Source organism: Cupressus sempervirens, chromosome 4 (genome assembly GCF_028749045.1).
Source record: "Cupressus sempervirens isolate cs-2001-9-10 chromosome 4, ASM2874904v1, whole genome shotgun sequence".
NCBI lineage: Eukaryota > Viridiplantae > Streptophyta > Pinopsida > Cupressales > Cupressaceae > Cupressus > Cupressus sempervirens.
In genome coordinates, this window is record NC_143121.1 from 682,748,681 (window position 1) to 682,764,214 (window position 15,534).

At 34.5% G+C, this 15,534-nt stretch overlaps 1 pseudogene; it reads right to left on the bottom strand.

Annotated features, from left to right (window-relative positions):
• Positions 1 to 8,619: 8,619 nt before the first annotated feature.
• LOC149563098 (cytochrome P450 750A1 pseudogene) lies at positions 8,620 to 9,398 on the bottom strand (annotated as a pseudogene).
• Between the last annotated feature and the right edge of the window lie 6,136 nt (positions 9,399 to 15,534).

The following is a 15,534-nucleotide window of genomic DNA, read 5'->3' on the forward strand; positions in this document are numbered from 1 at the left end:
CAGTTTTCCTGCTTTGCACCCTAAAGGATTCTTCTCAATGAGGTGTGAGGATTGGATAATTTTGGAGGCTTCCTCTACATGTTCCCTATACCATCTTTCTGCTTGATGATAGGTCAAACGAATGAACTGATCTACTCTTGGAGGATGGAACACCTTCTCTATGTTCTTAGGTCAAAGATCTAGGATGATCTCTATAGTTATACTCTTTATGACCCTTTCTTCAGAAACATAATTTTCTACCAGCGCCATGATCAATTATGAAGATTACTTTGATACTGGATGTGATGTTGTAGTAACAAGTCCTGATCGGATTAGAGTGGATATCATTGAGGATCTTTTGGCGGGTTTGTTGCATAGTGCTATGAATGCACTTAACTCTATATGACCAAGCTTGGTAACCTAGATCTCTGAATAATTGGCTTGGAAACATGACTTCATCAGAACACCCTAAAACCTAAATACCACAAGTTTGGTAACCATCTTTGTAGCAAGGGAGGACGATGAAGAGGCTATTGAATCCACACAAAAGAAATGTATATTAGTCAATAATAAAAGAAAAATTAACTAAATCAAACCCTAATAATGACATAAAAAACCCAAAAAAAACATATTTTCTTTAAAAAAAAAAACCTCAGTTTAACCCTTAAATGCAAAAAAGGGCACACCTATCACACCTCTAAGGTGTGCTAGGTGCACCTAATCACATGTTAAGCCTTTAGATATGAGAGTGTGCACTAGTGTACCTCATGGGGTGCACTTGATGCACATTGTTATATTACATTGGCACAAAAAAGGGTGTGAATTTAGTGCATCTCATGGGGTGCACTAAATGCACACCCTTTTTCTTCCTAATGGAAATTTATAGGCATAAAGGTACATAAATGGGCACCTAACTAGGTGCATAGCTATGTACCTTCACTAGACTTTAGTTTATCTTTTTAAAGTTTTTTTATAATGTTTTTGAAGTCTTTAGTTATTTAACAAAGAAAAAAGGTGAGTAGTTGCACATCTCGATAGGTGCATAGCTATGAACCTTTTAGGTGTTTAACATTTATTTTTGTTAGTTTGTATAGGTGGGAGGAGGGAAGTGGTGATGTTCACCTCAATAGGTGTGGTGATGTAGCATAGAGAGCTTGATGAGAAAAATGAAGTGGGGAGGGAAGGGGGTCCCCGAGTTTTATAGACCTGGGGGTCAACGTACTCCTTAGTGATGCACAACTACACTACTATGCATGACCAAGGAGATGCTTGCCTTGAAATTTTGGTACACTAGTGCACCTACGAAGGTGCACTAGTGGTCCATTTTTCTTTGCAAAATGACTTATCCTCTCATAATTCAAACTTCTAGAATATAGGTTTTCAGGCCAAGACCCAGATTTGACTAAAGACATTAGGAATGAACTCTAGAAAAGTCCTAGACCCTAGACTAGGGATCCAAAAAGATAAAAAATAAAGTAGGATGTCCCCAATTTGTTGTGAAACCACAAAAATAACCAAGACCATAATGAGAAGCCATATCAGAAGGAGTCAATGGAACCTCATTACTCACTATGCAATCATTAGTAGGTTTGATAGTTTCATTGTGGATAGAAGTAGAGATAAAGTTTTTATGATGAGCTTTAGAAGTAAAAACTTGTTGTTCACATTGTGACTTAATAAATTCAAGATCAAAAACCTTATACTCTCCAATAAAGGTAGGATTAAAATCCAAGGTTCCCCAGTCATCACAAGGAAGAGTGTTAGAGGAAGAAGGATTACTTAATTAGGAATAGAAGTAGCATGGTTTTGAATATTTAGACAAGGATTTCATGCATCATCTGCATGAAGTGTATACATCATGTTATTATGCATAAAAATTGAATTTATGGTGAAGGGTGGAAAGGGATAGCATGCATCTCATGCAACCAAGGTCTACACAAGATAAGGTTATAATTGAGAGATCTAGTCATAACATTAATACGTGTATTCAGGATGATTGGACCTACATTGATAGGTAAGGTAGTAATTCACAAAGTGCTCTTAGAAATATTATCAAAGCCACATATAGGAACATTATTAGGTTGACTAGTTGAAAGATTAGTGTTAATTGCTTTAAGCATGTCCATGGTACAAACATTAAGCCTAGATCCATTATCAATCAAGGTCCTACAAATGATACTTTTATTGATAGTAGTAGCCACATAAAAGCATCATAAAGATTTTGAACTTCTTTAGACAATAAATCATTTTGAGTAAACATAATGGCAGGAACACTCAGGGTAGTATGCATGCATTATAATAATTTATTTATGTTCTCTTGATTAGGAGGTGGAGTGGGAAGAGTTTCTAGAGCTTTTTTCAAGGCTTCATAGTAGATAGGTGAAGTTTGAAGAAGCTCCCATAAGGAAATCTTTGTAGGAGTATGTTGCGATAGGTTTATCAAATCATACTGCTTGCTAGGAAGAAAAAGTGGAGGAGGAAGAATGGGTGGAGAAGGTGGAAATGAAATAGAAACCACTAGATTAGGTTGAAGGTTACTCCTTGTATAATATGTGTGAGCTATAGAATCTTGGTCATGAAATGACTTTAGAGACACTATAGGTTTACCTTTTATCGTAATGTGAGGACAACATCTAATAATCAACAAAAGTTCTAGATAAACCATGTTAGTTGTCTTAACACTACAAAAAAAATCATAAGGAAGCAAAGAAGACATCCTAGGAGAAGATGAGGTAAAATCTTGATTCTCCATAAGATCATCTCTAAGAAGGAGAGAATTAAGGGAATTCATATCATTCTCTGCTAATGATTTGTCACTAGAAGGAATCTCAAATGAAGGTAAAACATCTATATTATTTGCATAAGAGAAGTGTGTGTAAGAAAAAGTGTTATCATCATGTATGAATATATCATCCATTACTAAATCACCCTCTTGTATCAAAGATTCTTCATGAGAAGGGGATAAATTAATGTCTTTATCCACGGGATCATCCACAATGTTTTCATGAGGAAGAGAGTCATCAACATCCAAATACAAAGGTTCATCCTAAATAGGAGGATTATCATCCCTATCAATAAAGAACATTGTACGAGCACCATAAATCTCTAAATTTGGATCCCTAAAGGGGGAAGAAGGTAAATTATATTCTAACATAGGCTCATATAAAGGACATGTATTAGGAGAATAATTAACATCAATCCTCAACTCATGTCCATAAAAAGAAATATGAAGGAGATCTAGATTAAAGTCATCTTCTTGCTCTAATATCCCTTAAAAGGTAATTCAAAAGAAATTTTTGTATTTTTAAAGAAATTTTGTTTTTTTTGTATTTTTGAAATATAAAGGCAAGAAATCTAAGAATCATGCAAGATTTAACATAAAAGACAAATCTAACACCTACAAGACAATATAAAAGTAAACCTAACAACAAAAACACAATAAGGCATCTAATTCCACAAAAAAGAGGGTGTAAGCATGTCGGGTTCACCAAAATGTATATGAAGGTGAACACACAAAACAATATGAAGGGAATTTTAACACCAAAAACACAACAAGATGTATAATTCCACACCATAGCCCTAAGGGGGGCCCCTCTATATCTTAGTTGACAATTCTAGCTATGGCTACAACTATAGTTGTGTTTTGTTGCCAAACCATAGCCCTAGGGATGGCCCCCTACTATTCTATGGGCCAAAAATTCAACTATAATCATTGAGTAGGTATGTGCACTCAGTTCACCAAAATATATAGGATAAAATATGGTTGATGAATATGGTATAGAATAATACACATGAAAGAGACCCTAAACCCATATTTTACACATACATATAGATTATTATGATATGGGATGTAAATATAGGAGACTAATATTTAAATGAAGAAATAAAGGGTACTTATCTCTGAAAAAGAAATGGCTAAAAAGCATGTCAAATAGTCTCAAAAACTATTGATTTCCACAATTTTCAACCAAAACTGTGAGATCTTCAAAACCCAAATATATTTTTCTTTTATGAGGGTAGATTAACCTTGACCCAGATAGAAAGGCACAATTGTCCCCCAAAATGTCGACCTCGGCCTGCACTAGTCTAATGAAATTTCTATTTATAGATCCTGTAAGTTCAATGAAAAGGATATCCTAATCTGCATTGATATTTGTTGTTCTACACCTATACTTTCAAGAAAAATGGTTTTTTTTGTTGGATGGGGGGTTTTTCCTCGATCAAATCGTAGTTTGGAATCAACCTTGAAATGTAATTGAAACTACAATATGTATAAACAAAGTAAATGGAACTATTCACCTTGCTTATATTGAAATCCTTATGTAGGATTCAAATCCTTGAATCCAAAATTATGGATGCTCCAAATAAATGTAGAAATGTATGTAGGATGTCTCAAATTAATGGCATTAGATCTTTAACACTTATATTGAATGGATCTTGAATTAGGAAGAGGCTTGAATGGAAATAGATGAATCTTCAACAAGAAGGCTCCAGAGAGCTTGAATCCTTCAATGGATACTAATGGATCTCCTTGATGAATTGAATGCTTCAAGATGGATGCTTGTTTGAACTTGATAATACTTGAATGATTTATCATGAAAGAGTATAACTCCATCTCATCTCCTTATGCCTTATTCTTGTTCTTATGTCTTAGAGAAAAGGAGAGGAGGCTTCCTTATATAGAGATCTAGGGCACAAACTTCTAGACAAGGCTGACATAGGAGAATTAAATCCCAATTAACCTTAAATCCTAGAAATGAAACTAGGTAGACTATAATTTAAGAGTGTACCATTATGAAACCCGAAACAACTGGCTTGGAAGTGGGAAAACAACTCTTTCTGAAACTTGACATTAGAAAATCATGGAACCTTGAAATTTGGACCTTGGGTCAGGGTCGAGGTCAAACCTGATCTAGGTTGGGGTTGACAAGGGTGAGCTTGACCTAAAAGGTTGTCCTTGACCCTAAGGTCATTCTTGACCCAAAAGTGAAGAATCTTAGGATTTTAGTTCTGAATGCCACAAAAGTATAGAAAAGAAAGTGGAAAATGGGGCACAACAATGGAAAAAGCCAGATCCAAGTCAAAGACCCATTTAAGGTGCTTGACATGACTGCAAACCACTTAATTAGAGGGATAAACACTCTTAACATGGAAGTTCTTCCATTTTAAGATGATACAAAACCATGGTTACAGTAACATGATTCGAAGAAATTGAGGAAGGGAAGAAGCAATTTCACATGGAGGTAGCAACTATCAGCAACACCCATCACTTCAATTTGGTTAGGCTGATTGAAATTTTCTCAGAAAGGGGAAATATTATGAATATTGACTAAATGAAGAGCTTGGTACAAATTTAAATATTGGTTAGATTCATAAAGAAATTGAAATCATCTTTTGGTGTGTTTAGGAGTAGCCTTCTCAGTGACCATCTATGAGAAAAGCCATTCAAACACTATAGGGAGTTTCACTCATGGAAATATCCCCTCCTCCTAAACATTTAAATAGTCTTATATAAATAATTCTAGCAATTTACTTGAGAACTATACTTTTTAGTCCTATTATTACTAGTAGGATAGGATTGGGTAGCGATTAATGGGATCTTCGGATCCTCTTTGTAAACATTTGTAAAAATGAAGAACTCATCCTAATACCATTCAGAGCCACAAGAAATGGATTAACAATGACACATCCATTTTTGACATCCCAATTGGGCATATTCATTGTAATGCTTGTGAGAAAGTAGACAAATCCAGGCCTTGGATGACTTGGCTTGGAATAATTCTATGTTGATGACATTAATACAAGGGCCTAGAAGATCACCTAGTAGTCTCCATGCCAAGGTGTCACCACAATGAGCATGGTTCTTCTGCTAATGGATGATAGGTTGCAAATAAATGATGGTAGCAATGAAGTGTTAACTCTCTGGTTTTGCTTGAAAGTGGAGGAGGTTTGAATTGGCAAGCTAGATTCGAGCTAGAATAGGAAATGGAGTGTAGTGGACTTCAATCTTTTATCAAATGAGAAAAGGTTAAAAGAAGAATAGGAATAGTTACTCCAATAAAAACTATTTTTTAGAATGGACACATGCTTATTTTGGGGTCAAAATGGGAATACAAATCCCAATTCCTAGTTTCAATTTGGTGCACCAAATAGAGAATTAAATACAAATTGTAATTTGACTGACCAAACAGAGAATTGAAAATAAATTCCAATTCTCCATTCCTATTCCAATTAAATTCTTGCAAAAAAATGAGCCCTTAGTGTCAAACACATAGTTATTTAGAAGGCAGAGTCAAACAATCATCATTGTGCACCGAGTTTCTCTATATATGCCGAGTCATGTTCATAAGCAAGTATGTTCCAAGCATTATACAAATCAAGAATCAACAATGCCAAGTGTCAAAAAATAGTTAAGGTTGAGCAATGGAGAGTTTACATAAAAGTCATGAATGAAAAAAAAATTGTGGTAAAAAATTTTCGAGCTGACATGGAAGGAATATTTAAAATTTGTACAGCTTGTTACAGAGAGTTTTACATGTTAATGGCATGGATTCTAGATCCCTATGCCTTGTGATCAATGATTCAAATGGAGAGGCTAATTTTGGAAGCATCTAGAAAACTCTTTACGAAACTCTTTAAATAGAGAAGATCTTAACCTAGATCATGTTGTGTGATATTGTATGGCATCAAGAAGAGAAGTATATGGATGCAAATGAGGAATAATATGTGAATAGTGAAGTGAAGGATTGAGATCAGATCAAAAGTTAGTGAAAGGGTTATGTTATCAATTAACAGAGCAAGTTACCTAATTATAGGAGTGAAGTGAAAGGGAAGACAAGTTTTATTAGATTAGAGGAGAGAGCAAGGAAAAGACTCAAAATCAGCTTACAGAGCATACCAAGAGCCAGGTACTAAATCAGTTCTAACCAAATTGAATTAGGGTAAATCTCTTAACAGAGTGATCTTAATAGATCTTTTTAAATCTCCTAACAAAGTCCTTATTTTTTTGTAAGTGTTAAATCATCTAACAAGGTGAAACCTAGCAATCTCTTAAGCTTTTAATAAGATAGACCCCTCACGAGGTAGAACATATTTTATAATCAAACATTGTGACCATAATAGGTTAACTTTATTACTCCAGTAATGAAGATTTTTGGGTGTCATCCCCACCCCAATTTTATCTTCACCTTGGAGGGTTTGTTGGTAAAAAATATTGTGGTATGTCTTTATTTTAACACATGTGATAGATCAGATTTATATGTTTCAGCTAATTTATTATTATAGGTTTTACATGCATATGATAACTAGTGAATCTGTGAATGAATTGGTGAAAAGTAAAAGTGTTTAAGATTTTGAGTTAAAAATGAACTATTTTTTCCCTTGTAAAAGAAATTTTTCTTTACTTTTAAATTGTTTTTTAATAATATTTGTTTTAATTTGTTAATTTTTTTTATAATGACATCTAAAAACATAAATGATGTCTAATTGACCTATAGTTCTAATTTCTCTATTTAATTTAGATAGAGTCTTGTTAGTGGTACCTATAATGGGAATAATAGTGGATATGGTTTAAACGATCAAAACTTCAGATTTTTTCTTCTTACTATTGCTTTAGTAAAATCTAGCTTTTTTAGTCCCTTTGTCTAAAATATAACCATTTGGGATGTAAAATAAATTTATTTGTGGATGAATAACAAGACACTAACAAAATTGACACATTGTCCTCCCAAGGAACTTAAGGTAGGTAGGACAATAATATTTTAAAGTGTAAACTAAAGCAAAATGTATCTATTCAATGGTATATACTTATCAAAAATACTAAAAATGATCTCCATTGGTATCCATTTGTTCATTTTTAACATATTTTGGTTGTAACAGACAATCAAAATTTGAGAAAGATTATATTGAATGAAAATTGAGAATTTGAATAGATTGTATAGATATGATTTTTAATTAGATGTCATGATTCTAGATACAACAAACACATAGTAACATAAATTAAAGAGTACAACTTCAAGCCATTACAATCAGAAGAAACTACCAACATCACTTATTAAAATAATAAAAAATCATCCCACTAGTACTTTTAATCTAACCATACTACTAAAATCACCCTATTAATTGTAAATGAGAAATTAAAAAGAAATCTCATATCTTAAATAAATATTCAACAATCACAAATAACCAATCAATATGATTTGTACTTTGATAATAAGAACAACAAAGCCAATTTAATGTTCACTAACTTCATAATTATGCAGCCATACTTAAACATCACAAACTAAGGAGGAAATTAAGCTTGGAAAAATAAGTCAACTTTGACTATTTGACACTTTTAACCTAATAATCAAGCCTTAGCATGTGATGTTTAAGTCCGCCATAATAATTTTGATATGAAAATGAAATCATACATTTAAGTGTTAAGATGTAATCTTTGTATCTTAGAGCTTATTTATTTAATAACTAGTATCCCTAATTGGGAATTATTGTGGAGCACTCTACTTCTACTTAAATTTAAGGGCAGGTAGATAGCCTCAAGGTGGGATGAGCTAGGAGGCGAACACTCCTGGGCATGGTGATCCCAAAGAGTTCTGTCATATCCAACTCTCCATCCACGCTCTAGTCAAAACAATGGACAAGCTAGGCCAAAACAAGGTTCATGCTTACATCAACCATGGTTGCCCCCGGGCATCCTCTCCTTCCTGCTCCAAATGGAATCATATCAAAATACTGTTTGTATTTCACAACATCAACCCTTTTACCCATAAATCTCTCTAGCTTGAAGTCCAGAGGATCATTCCACACAACTGGATCTCTTCCTATAGACCAAGCATTGGAAATAACCCTCCTTTTCCAAAGAATGAAGTACCCACCAATTGTACAATCTTGTACAGATTCATGAGGAAGTAACAAGGGTAATGTAGGATATAACCTCAGTGTCTCCTTCACCACACATAGCACGTACGCCATCCTTGCTAAATTGCATTCACTTACATTGCGCTCTCTTCCTACAATTGCATCAATCTCCTCTTGCATTTTCTTGAGCACATTAGGGTTTCCAAGAATCACTTGTTGCCCATTCTAATGTAGTTGATGTAGTTTCAATTCTAGCCATGAACATATCCTAAAAATATCATAGATCCTTATCAGATCAAATAAAAAGAACAAAACAGTCACGCTTAAACATCATACTGTATGTAAGAAAATAAACTTACAAAAATAAGTCAACTTTGTCTATTTAACACTTTTAAGTTTTAACCAAGCAATCAAGCCTTTTCCCTAGTGTATGATGTTGAAGCAATTCAAACTTTGAACAAATTGAAAAAAAAAAAAGAGTATTTGGAATTGTGACAGATACATACAAAAACGACGGCTTCAATGTTTTCTTTTGTGATTGGCCTTCCATTGAGACTTCCCATCTCTAAGGCCCCATTTGGTTACGGGAATACTGGGCATGGAATAGGGTTTTCAGCGCCAAAACTGGGTTATGGAAGAAAATGGTGGCGTTTGGTTCATCAAACGCATAACCCGGTTTCGGGTTTCGTCTGCCAATTTCGCTCAAAAATTGGAAGAAATTTCTTCCAAGAAATAGGTGGAAGTTGAAATGAAAACTAGGTTTGGGGTTTTTATGAATGCATTTGAATAAATCATCGGGTCTGCCAAATCCGCCTTAGGTTTTTGGAAGAACAAATTGGGTTTTTTGGAAGACGACTGTTGTATTGTTTTTGTACTCTGTTGTGCGAAGGCAAGGGTTTATGGTTTTTTGTGTTTGTTGGGCTTGTGGGTTTTCTATGGCCATGGTTTGCGAGGGTTTCTGGTTTGTGGGTTTTCTGTGGCCATGGTTTCCTGTGGCCATGGCGTGTGGCCATGGCATTTTCTGCGATTTCTCTTCTCCACTTTGAACAGTAGCGGCGGTAAACAGTTCTCCTCTCACACCCACCTTTGCATACTGGATTTTTTTAAGTTTTTTTGGTTCATTCAAACGTAACTGTTTGTTTCAAATCTATTTTTAAAATAGTCAATATATGTGGTAACTGTTTGTTTTAAATCTATTTTTAAAATAGTCAATATGTGCTCACTAATAAATTCGAGTATAGTGCTATGAGAGATCAATACCAGTGAAATGAAAAATTAAACTTTGTAATAGTTTCTGGCTGTTTGTTTTAAATCTGTTTAGCAAAATAGTCAATATGTGCTCACTAATAAATTCCACTATAGTGTTGTGAGAGATCAATACCAGTGAAATGAACAACCAAACTTTGTAACAATTTCTTGCCAGTAATGAGTTCTAGTATGTTGTTGTGAGAGATGAATGAAATACCATTAAATAGAGCCAAGTCATAAAATTGTGCTCACTAATAAATTCCAGTATAGTGCTGTAAGAGATCAATACCAGTGAAATGAATAACTAAACTTTCTAACTGTTTCTTGCCAGTAATGAGTTCTAGTATACTGCTGTGAGAGATGAATGCAATACCATTAAATAGAGTCAAGTCATAAACTATGTATGAATCAACTATGTATAGATCAATGTCAATCATGGCTTTTATCTATACATAATCAATATGTGCTCAATATGTTCTTAATAATGAATTCCAGTGTGTGCTCATGTGATTACCTATATATATCATAGTGCCAATCAAGCAAAACATGGCAATCATGGCTTTTATCTATACATAGTTGACCTATACATAGTTTATCATGGTTCAAATCTGTTTAGCAAAACAGTCCAATATATGCTGCAATAGTTTGTTTAGAATCTGTTTGACAAAATAGTCAATAAATGCTCACTAATGACTTTCAGTATAGTGTTGTGAGAGATCAATACCAGTGAAATGAACAACTAAAATTTGTAACAGTTTCTTGCCAGTAATGAGTTCTAGTGTACTGCTGTGAGAGATGAATGCAATACCATTAAATAGAGCCAAATCATAAACTATGTATGGATCAACTATGTATAGATCAATGGCAATCATGGCTTTTATCTATACATAATCAATATGTGCTCAATAATGAATTCCAGTATGTGATCACGTGATTACCTGTATATATTATAGTGCCAATCATAATAGCAAAACATGGCAATCATGCTTTTATCTATACATAGTTGACCTATACATAGTTTATCATGGTTCGAATTTGTTTAGCAAAATAGTCCAATGAGTTCTAGTATAGTGATGTGAGAGATCAATGCAATACCATTAATCAAAGTGAATCATGCCAATGAAATGAACAACTAAACTATGGATATATCAAGTATGTATTGATCCATGCAAAATCATTCAACATACTTATGAGGTCATAAACTATGTATAGATAAAAGCCATGATTTCAAACTATGTATAGATCAATGCAGAAAGAAACTCTATTCCCATTGCCAACTATGCTACTTTTCATCTTCTAAAAGATGAGCCTTAGTTTCAGCGGACCCGACGATTTATTAAAACACATTCATAAAAGCCCAAATTCAAGTTATAGTTTGTACATGTGTATGTGTACATACATACATGTGTCTGTACATTTATACATGTGTGTACATGCATACATACATGTGTGTGTATGTACGTATAGACATACATACTTGTGTGTGTACGTACATGCATGCATACATACATGTGTGTGTCTATGTACATGCATGCATACATGTGTGTGTGTGTATGTACATACATGCATACATACATACATACATTCATGTGTGTGTATGTACATACACACATACATACATGTGTGTGTACGTACGTACATGCATACATACATGTGTGTGTGTGTGTACGTACATACATGCATACATACATGTGTGTGCACATACATATATACATACATGTGTGTATACATATAGACAAATGGAATCAATATTATGCTTTCATTGGTATAGATAGATTACATGGAGTATAATGACACATTGTAATTTGTTCTTTATGGGCTTATGATCCTCGGTAGTTGGTACTCCTTGCTGTATTTGAATAAATAATTGACTTCTTAATGCAATGAGGCTAGCAAATAATCATGTTGTATCTCGATAGGTGATAGTTGATATTTCATAACTGATAGTGTTTAAATTGTCCACCTTTCAAGTCACTGATGGATCCTATGGAGAGTATAGAGGTCCAAGGAAGCATAGTTAGGAAGACCACATACACCCACATTCTCACAATTCTTTTTGCTTTTGTTGGCATAGCCAAAGTACTGGTAGCCCGAGAAGGTAGTCAAATGGGTAAACGAATAAGAAAAGGAAATTCCTTTTGTAGAGACATTATTCATTCGAATGAGGTGGATTGTCATGATCAGATTCAGATGAGTAGGGCAGCCTTCTTTTCTCTAGCTCGTATTCTGAGGCTGAAAGGAAGCTTGAGAGATATGATCCACTTGAAGTTAGAGGAACAACTAGTGATGTTCCTCCACACCCTTGGGCACAATCTAAGGAACCGCAAGATTGCCCATAACTTTGGGCACTCAGGAGAGACAGTCATTCGGTACTTCCACAAGGTTTTGATGGCTATCTTAGCCCTTCACAGAGATTACTTCATACCACCTAGTCCAGGCACTCCTCCTAAAATTAGTGGGAAGGATCGTTTTGAACCATTCTTCAAGGTAAATCACACATTATTACAAGTTTATTGTCTAGAATGTTGTCCTTATCTTATTATTACTTGAGCATACATTTGATTAGTGTATCATATCCCACAGGATTGCATTGGAGCCATCGATGGTACCCATATTCCAGTGCGAGTTGATGTCGACATACAGGGTAAATATCATGATAGAAAAGGGAACCTATCGCAAAATTTTATGGGTGTCTGCTCCTTTGATTGTAAGTTTTAGTATTGCCTTGCTGGTTGGGAAGGCTCTGCTGCAGATAGTCGTGTTCTAGCCTCAGCTCTATCCAGATCAGATCCATTTGTAGTTCCCCCTGGTAAGCCAAATCACATTTTAATATACTCAAGGTTATGCTAAATGGTTCAAGTATTGACAATATACTTTCTTTATATAGGAAAATATTATCTCGTAGATGCTGGATATCCAAATGCACCTAGATTTCTCGCTCCTTATCGGTGTACACGCTACCACTTGAAAGAGTGGTCAAGAGAAAACCCAATAAACTCTGCACATGAGTTGTTCAACCATTGACACTCCTCTCTTAGAAATGTAGTAGAATGTACATTTGGTATTCTGAAGCAGCATTTTCCAATCTTAAGACATGCAACGTCTTATGATATCATGACACAATCCTATATTGTTTTAGCATGTTGCATACTTCACAATTTCATTACGATAGAGGATGGCCTTCCATCGGAAGAAGCTATTGAAGAGGGAGATGATCGTGATGGGATAGAGGTGCTACTGCTTGAGACATATGGGTTGTCTCAGGAGGATAGAAATGAGTGGGCCCAATTTCGAGAAGATATAGCAAATAGGATGTGGGAAGATTATAGATCTCGAGAATAAATGATTTATTAGAAGGCAATGTGCTTTATATGATTAAATTGATGTATGCATATACAATGATGGTGTGTGATTTTGTTATTCTGATATCAGTCTTTGCTACATTCTAATTAAATGAAAAGAACATTAACTTTCAATTTCACACCTACATTATGTACAAAAATTGTTGATCATATCTGCAATACACAATTCAACTTGAAATATAGATTACATTGATTTAAATGCAAGAAATCACAATTATTATACATCTTTGCATTGAGAAAGTATAATAACATGCTTCATAATGGGGCTCATGACTATTTACTTGCCATTGATATCACCATTTTGTCTTACTGGTAGTTTTTTTGATTTTGATGTGTTATCATCAATTATTGCTTAAAATGTGTATCATCTTCAGTTAAATTCTTTCAAGTTTATTAAATGTTAGCCTCATTGCATTAGGATGTATTAAAAAATGATATTTAAAGTTTATCATCTTCAATTTTAAATGAAATACAGCAAGGAGTACCAAATGATGAAGATCATAAGCCCACTAGTAAGAAGAGAACAACGAATTTGTTGAAAATCCTATTTTTCTGATGTTACTGCTTGCTGCATTCCATTTAAATTTAAAGAGCAATAACTTTCAATTTAAGTCGTATGATTACTTTAAATCGTAATACGTTTACCTATTCAATATGTTAGCCTTGTTCCATTATGACGTATTACAAATTGATAGTTAAAGATTTTTTACTTCAAATTTAAATGAAATACAGGAAGGAGTACACAATGGGATATACCGAGCTCATGATGAGCATGGACGGATCTGATCATGTGAACCAGATGTGTTCTCCCATTACTTTGAGTGATATAGATGGATCCCTCGCTGTGAGCAACAAATCTTCTTCTTCAAAGAAGAAAATGTGGACAAAATCGATGGAATGCAAGTTTTTAGAATTGCTCCTTGAACAAGTCCATCTCGGACAGAAAGGTGAAGGTGGGTTTAAAAAAGAGGCGTAAACTGCGATAGAGAGGACATTCAATGCAGCGATGAACCCAAATCTGTCACGAGATCATTTTAAGAATAAGCTAAAAACATGGAAAGTAGGATATAAAGTAATGAAGGACTTGAAAAATACAAGTGGGTTAGCTTGGAATGAAGAAACTCAAACTGTGGATGCTGAGGATTCAGTGTGGGATGACCTTTTGAAGGTAGGATGATCTTTGTACTCTTTTCATTGAAGAAATTTTCCCTTCTTATTTTAATAATGAAAAACTTACAACCTAATCCATCTATTAATGCTTATATGTAAAGGAGAGAATTCGAAAATGCAAAAATGTATAAGAGGTCACCTTTCCAATATTTCAATGAGTTGGCTATAATTGTTGGTAATGACATTGCTGAAGGGTTCGCATCTACAACACCCCTTGATGCTGAAGAAGGGCACCCTATGAACGATGCATTTAATGTGCTTTATGAGGATGATACCAATTGTGGTACACCTCTTGACAGCCAACCAGATATTGATGAAGAGTTATATCATTCCAATCAGTTGAGTGCAAGTGCTAGAGGGACTCCTCCACCATCATCATCAAGGAGGGGAAAGAGGAAGAAGACATCTTTGGTTGCATCATTGGATGTGATATGCGAAACTATGAAGGAACTGAAAGATGGCCTCATTAAGCCTCAGATTGTAAAAGTGGATAAATTTGAAGATGATAATATTTTGACTGCTACATATACTGCTCTCAAAGCTGTCCCTGAACTGAGTCGAGCAATTTTTGTGAAAGCACATGATACCTTCGTGCTTCAACGTGAAAGAGCCAAAGGGTTATTGATGATGCATGAGGTGGAGGGAGTGGAGTGGATTGCAATGACATTTGGTACCATTTAGCTATTTCAGCTACTGACTGGATTGCAATGACTTATGCTGCATGATTACTCTATTCAATGGTTTTGCATTAATCTCTAATAGCACTAAACTGAAACTATATTAATCTCACATCACTATATTGGAACTCATTATTGAGCACATTTTGACTATTTAATTAGTGATCTCTCACAACACTATACTGGAAGTCATTAGTGAGCATATATTTACTATTTTGTTAAACAGATTCTAAACAAATTGT